This window comes from Lethenteron reissneri, chromosome 50 (assembly GCF_015708825.2).
Source record: "Lethenteron reissneri isolate LAM-NWPU_2019-01 chromosome 50, ASM1570882v1, whole genome shotgun sequence".
NCBI classification, from domain to species: Eukaryota; Metazoa; Chordata; class Hyperoartia; order Petromyzontiformes; family Petromyzontidae; genus Lethenteron; species Lethenteron reissneri.
The window spans coordinates 1,915,558-1,922,877 of NC_083828.1; positions in this window are offsets into that span (position 1 = coordinate 1,915,558).

Consider the following 7,320-nt stretch of genomic DNA (forward strand, 5'->3'; position numbering starts at 1 on the left):
CCCATCTCTCACCCAGCCCCACCCTCCCCACCCAGCCCCTCCCCACCCTCCCCACCCAGCCCCTCCCTCCCCACCCAGCCCCTCCCTGCACGACGGACGGACGGACACAATAATCCCCTGTGGGCTGGTGTAACCAGGAGGTTCCTACCAGTAAAAGGCTCTTCGTGAAGGGACGGATTATATGTGAAGGAGACATCGTCTGCTTATATATATACTTAATTTCAGTTCTATTTCTCAAGAACGAAGCTAATTATTAGTTTGGTTTTGTGTTGTTCAACATTTCGTGGTGTCGAACTTAGGTCCAATCAAGCTTGGCTGCTGCTGATGAGACACTGCATGTCGAACCTACACGTGTTGACCAAATGCTGGCTGAATAATTCTGCACTCCCAGACGGCCGCGTGGTGCTGATGGGATGTGTACAAACCCCGTACTATAGACACTGCAGTGAAGTCCGTTTTCTCTCTTATATTTACACACGCGGCGCATTTCTGGCACAAATCTACCAAACAAAGCGCCATCATCATACGAATAGTCAAAGTGAAAGTAGACAATGAACCACAATCCCCGTTATGAACGGTGGGAGCAGGCTGTGCCCATTGCGGTCAGCAGAGGGCAGAGCAGCGAACTCACCCACAGAGAGGGCTGCTCCCAAGACCGGAGCTCCCTCCAGCGGGAGCGCTGTCCACCAGCAGTAGCGTGGGCGAGCAATTGCAGGGCTGCGCCGTTACCTCGTGCGGTAACTTACATGCTCCCCGTGCCTTACCTACCTAATCTGCCCGCCTGTCGACCCGTGCCTACATCTACACACCACGCTGTGAGATCCATTGTTGAAGGTCGCCTTATAATTGTAGATTATCCACTGCTGGTTGACACTCTGTGGATGTGGCCTCAAACAGGAACAAAAACGTAATAGGCGACGTTTCGGGCAATGACCCTTCTCCACCAGCACATAGAGAACCAAGATTGGTCGGCATTTATTGACCGAGACGTCTTCTATTGTTTACTTTGTTCCTTTGAATCCACACGCGCCGTTGTTGTTTGTTTGTGTAGATGTGTTTACTGTGCTTGTGCATTGCTGCCAACGCAGAAGCAGCGTCGCCGACATAATTTGCTCGCTGTTGGATGAGGGTTGTTTGACCATACTTCACCACTCTGGTCAGTGCAGGCGGGTAAGGAGCGTGGACGTGGGGATATAGAAGTACTGTATAGCACAATAATGTGTTTTCGCTACACTCTGCTGCCCACAACATAACCACCCCCCTCTCTCTACCGACGTGTAAATGGGTACACGTTGGAATTGATCAGCCGTGTACGTGTGTACGTGCGTGTCCGATGAGGAGCGGTGGCGCAGCGGTTAGCGCGCTGCGCTACAAACCCCGACCACCTGAGTTCGATTCCCGCCACTCACTTCCACCAACACCAGTGACGATTATCCGAACCAGTCCTGGACCTCTCATTGGTCGACTCAGCCTTAAATGGGTAACAAAGGCGGCCGGGCGTGGTGTTGGCCACACCATACCATCGTGGGTCGTGCTGGCCTTCATGGGTGCTCTCTAATATCACTTGTCCTAAAAGTCTATGAAGGCTATACGGGGGATCATTGTCTTCTGTGTAAATGCTTTCCAGTGTAAACGTGCATGTGTGTGTGTGTGTAAACGGATATGTGTGTGTGTGTGAATACATGCCAGTGTGTGTGTCCGAGTGTGTGCGGACACGCTTGCTGGTGTACTACATGAGAAACATTGGATGTCTGTGCGTGCACGTGTGTGAGACGTGGGGAGCGGTGGCACAGTGATTAGCGGCACTGCGCTACGAACCCGGCATTCCGTGTTCGAATCCCACGAATATCTGAACCGGTTCTGGGCCTCCCCTAGGTCGACTCAACGTTAAACGAGTACCTGGAACGGTGACCGGGCGTGGCGTTGGCTATCCGCCCTCCGGTACGCTGTGCCGGCCTTCATGAGGTGCTCGCAAACAGCTCGTGCGCTAACAGGGGGGGTGTTTGTATGTTGTGTGTAATACGTGGGGAGCGGTGGCACAGTGGTCAGCGCACTGCGCTACGAACCAGCCCACGTGAGAACATCAGTGGCGAACATCGTCACCAGTTCGTGGGTATCTCTCATAGGCCGACTCAGACTCATATTTACACACCGGGGTGCCATGTGTTAAGTAAATAAGCAAAACCCCATCCATCGGCCACGGAGAGACAAAGGCGGCCGGGCGTGACTTGGGCACATCACCTCCTCGTGTGACCTTCGCATAGAAAGTTAGGTGGTTCCGCCAACAGCACTTGTACCAACAGTCCTGGAAAGGGCTACACGGGGGACCTTTGTCTTTGTAGACCCGTGCCCGCGTGTGTGCGCGTGGGTAACTGTGCCCGCCTGTGACCCAACCCAGAGTGAGCGAGCGATTCAAAGAGCTGAATGTACCGGGCGCTGAGCGGCTATTTGCATAGCAAATACAGTTTATAAAAATAATCATAAGAGGAGTAGCAATAATAATTGCTGCATAAACACGGCCCCGTGGGGCCACGCACAGAGGGCCCTTGTGGTGCGCGGGGCCGCTCTGAGCCAGGGCCCAATGCGGACGAGACACGTTGCACGGAGCACACAGACGGGCACGCGCACACACACACACGGGCACGCGCACACACACACACGGGCACGCGCACACACACACACGGGCACGTGCACATACACACGGGCACGCACACACACAGACGGGCACACACACACACACACGTTCACGCGCACACACACACGTGCACACACACGCGCGCGCACACGCACGTGCACACGCACACACGCGCGCACACACACACGTGCACGCGCACACACACGTGCATGCGCACACACACACGCACGCGCACACACGTGGTACACAGACACACACACATGTACACGCACAGACACACACATACGGAGCACAGACAACAACAGCAACACCCGTCATTCGTCACTAACTGACAGTGACGTCAACACGGCGCTTGTGCCAGGCCAGGTGCACTTTGAGGCCACGTGAAGTGTCGAAGGCTCGCTGACAGGTCACGAAAGAGACCCAGGTGCCATGGGTTCACGGGCTGAGGTGACAGGCAGATGCACCAACTGTGCCCCCTACTGTGCCAACTTGCTACGTTTTATCCGCCTGGCCGTCCGCTCGTTGTTGTGAGCGTCGCTCTTCTGCCCTTCGTTATTGCTGGAGGGCCACTGCTTCCAACTGAGCAAGCCTCCTCTGTAGACACACGCACAGACACACACGCTGAGCACACAGACACACGGAGCACAAAGACATTGCACTCACACCATCACACACACACAGAGACAAGGATCCTCCGTATAGCGTTAACTGTTGGGGCGAGTGCTGTTAGCGAGCAGCACCTATGAAGGCCGGAACGACACACGAGGGCGTGGGTGGCCAGCATCATGCCTGGCCGCCTTTGTCTCCCCCAGTGCTGATGTTTACACACCGCACCACACACACGCGCGCGCGCGCTACGCGCCAGGCGGCAGAGCAAACACGTGCATTCCGACTTCGCCTCCCACGCGCGTCTACATCCAACTCACCTGTGCGTGTGTGTGTGCATGCTCACGTGCGTGTGTGTGTGCATGTTTGCGTGCGTGTGTGTGTGTGTTTTTGTGGGGAGCGGTAGTGTAGTGGGTAGCGCGCTGCCCATCGAACCTGACCAGACGATTCAGACTCACGGCCACCAACACGAGTGATGAATATCTGAACTGTTCGTTGGGCCTCCCCCTAGGTGGACTCGGCCATAAATGAACACCTGGTGTTGTGTGTAAATATTCACCCTGGGGACCGGGGAAACAAAGGTGGTCGGGCACGGTGCTTGCCACATCACTCCTTTGCTGGCCTATATAGGTGATTGTGGTGTATAAATATCGCCACGGGGGAGACAAAGGCAGTCGAGCGTGATGCCGTTCCAGCCTTCATAGGTGCTCGCAAACAGCACTTTCCCCAACAGTCTGTCAAGGCTACGCGGGGGATCTTTGCCTTGTGCTTGTCTATGGCGTGTCGTGTGCTCAGCGCCATGCGCCCCGAACCTGGCGAGCCAAGTTCGCTTCCCGCTCACGACGAAGTCGTCTTGCCGTGCGATGGCTGCATTTTGTTCGGGAGCTCGATGCCAATGTCGACTCTGCTGCTGCTGCAGCTGCTGCTGCTGCCGGCTACGACGAGAGAGGGCATCAGCAGCATCAGCAGCAGCGAGAGTTCGTGTCGTGTCGCTGTTCTGCTTCATCCGTTCAAGGAGCGCAGTGGGATTACTGCACGGGTCCATAGTTTGGGTTGCGTGGCCGCACCGTGGCTATCTCTTTACCTATCATACCTCGGGGTGTTAATGCATCTCTATATGGGTCTCCACGCATCCCTATGGGAGTCGGGCTCGATGTTGTCTCTATGGGTTTGCTATGTGGTCCGTAATGATGGTTGCATGGCTGCAGTCTTTAACATTCACTACATAGCTGTGCGCGTCATCCTTTCGATTCGTAACAGTGGCAAATATTTGAACCGGCTTTTCGGTATTTTTGGTCTCCCCGAGGTCGACTCAGCCTCAAATGAGTACCTTGTGCGGTGCGTAGTTCATCGGCACTGGGGAGACAAAGGCGGGCGGGTGTGGTGTTGCCTGCTCACCCCTCCCTGTGAACAGCAGCCGTCTGTTAAAGACTATCCGGGGGTGATTCGTCTTGCACGTTTCGAGGTCTCTGTGTCTGTGTGCGCGTGCCCATGTCTCTTGTGCCGCGTACACGGACACGCTGTGCCTGCGTGCTCGGTGCCTCTTCGTTGTACGCATCTGCAAGGCACGCGTCCCTCTGCCGTGTGTGTTAGCTGTTAGATGTCTGCGCACGTACACGCACACACGTGTACATACACAATCCGCGCCACGTAAGCGCCCAGGAATTTGGGGAACAGGGGCCGCTGTGTCCCGGGGGGAGGGGCCCCCCCTCACCTCCTCCCACCTCACCCCCCCCCCCGTGTGTAATGGCATCCGGCGCCACCCCGTGCTTGCGCCTCTGCCAAGCGCGCATTTTTGTGTGGGGAGGGAGGGGGGGGCCCAAGCCAGCCGCGTGTGGAAACGAGAACAGCCCCTGCCTCTCATGACGCCGCTCCTGTCCCTACTACCCAGAGCACCCCGCCCTTAATAGGTGCTCGCTAACAGCACGCGCGCTCCAGAATTGAGGGCGGGTGGTCACGGAGCAGTGGTTTCTTAACCTTTACACTGCAGCCTGCAGCCCTTCTCAATCGTAACAAAACAACCCATGTATAATGTTCATAAACACATCGAGTTGAGTTGAACAAAGTAAGTTGTAACTCACGTGTCCGTGCTTAATTTGTGTTTTCGATTATTTACCTTCTAAATAAAAAACTGGCCATGTCTCGCACCCCCAAAAAGGGCATCTCGCACCCCCAGGGAGTGCTGCGTGCACCCCAGGCGAAGAAGAGGAAGAGCCACTGCTGCTGTAGAGCAACGCGTGGGTGTACGCACGTGTGTGCATGCTCTATAATAGCACTTGTCCTGTTCAGGGTGTACGGGGGATCTCTGTCTCAGTGCTGCAGGTGACGGCGCTCCAAACCCGGCCGCGCGAGTTCGATCCCCGCTCACGGAGCAAAAAAAGTGGCGAATATTTGAGCCGGACCTGGGCCTCTAGTAGGTCGAATCAGCTTCAAACGAGTAACCTGGTGCGGTGCGTAAACATCGCCACGAAGGAGACAAAGGCGGCCGGGCGTGGTGCTGGCCACCCACCTCCGTGTCGGTCTTCATCGGTGCTACTCGCTCGCAGAACTTCCCCCAAAAGTCTGTTCAGGACATACGGGGATCTTTGTATTCTTGATCGAGATGACTGGTTGGGAGGAAGTGTCTCATTAGCGCGCTGCGCTACGAACCCAGACATGGACACGCAGCGAGTGGAGAATATCTGAACCGTGTCCTGGCTTCTTCCCTAGGTTGACTCAGCAGCGGGTGTGAAACATCAGAATTGGAGAGACAAAGACGGCCGGGCGTGGTGCTGGCCGTCCACCTCCGTGTCGCTTTTCATCGGTGCTACTCGCCAACAGCGCTCGCTGCAACATCCTGGGAGGGACTACACGGGACATGCCCTGCAGTGGTGCCCAAACACCAACAGTGCGCGATAACGTGGACCGGTCGTGGAACTCCCCTAGATCGACTCAGCCTTAAAGGAGTACCTGGCGCGGTGTGTAAACACGAGCACGTGGGAGACACTCGGCCACTCCCCCCCCCCCGTGCCTCCCCACACCGAGCCCGCGCTGTCACGTGGGTGACCCCCCCACCGCCCACCTGCCCCTGTCCTGGCCCTCTGCCCCGTGGCCCCCTACCGACCCCCCTTCCTCCTCGCTCCCATTGCCGACCTGCCCCGTGTCACGCGCGGGGCCCCGACAGATCCCTTCCCTTGCTGCCCCCACGCCCCCCTGCTCACCCTCACTTGCCCCTACTTTTCTCACTCCGCCTTGCTGCCCTTCCCCTCTCTTTGTTACCCCCCCCATTGCTGCCCCCCCCTTTCTCCTTGCTGCCCTCACCCCCCCTCTCCCCCCGCCGCCCCCTCTTGCTGCCCCCCCCACCCTCCCCGCTGCCCTACCGCACGACACAGGAGCGTGATTTATGCGCGGCGAGACGCGGCGCGGAAACCGAAGAATCCGCGTGTAAGTAAACTAAAATGATGATTTAAAGCTTTCGTGACTGCAGGAATTCATGAAACTCTTTGGGGCTTTGGATGAAGTCACGTGGGTAGAAAAATAATCGATCACGACCTGTCGATCGCAACACAGGCGGCCGTCTTCAGGCGAGAGGCGATTGCCTGCGGCGTCGTCTATTATCTTTCTAACGACGTGACTTCACCCAAAGACCCAAAGAGTATAAATAAATAAATAACTCTGCCTCGTGGGGGTTGGGGGCGCGATGGAGGAGGGGGGGGGGCGGCATGAGGATGAAAGAGTCTCAAATGGGCCGCGCCGGCTCCCGCTCATCCGGGCCGCGTGCGGCCACAGCGCCACGCTCTGTGCCCCGCGAGTTGCGTAAGCGGGGGGGGGGGGGGCTGTGGGGGGGGGGCAGAGGGATTGGGGGGAGGGCTGTGGGGGGAAGCAGAGGGAGTGGGGGGTGGGGATGTGGGGGGGGGGGGCAGAGGGAGTGGGGGAGGGGGCTGTGGGGGGGGGAATTTCGGTGACGCGCCTTGGGGGGGGGGTGAGAGTCTGGATGTGTCGGGGAACACCTGAAGGGGAGTGGGGGAGGTTGAGACTGTGCAGGGAGGGGGTGGGAGCTGTGAGTTTGGGGGGGGGGGTGAGATCGGGGTCGTGGG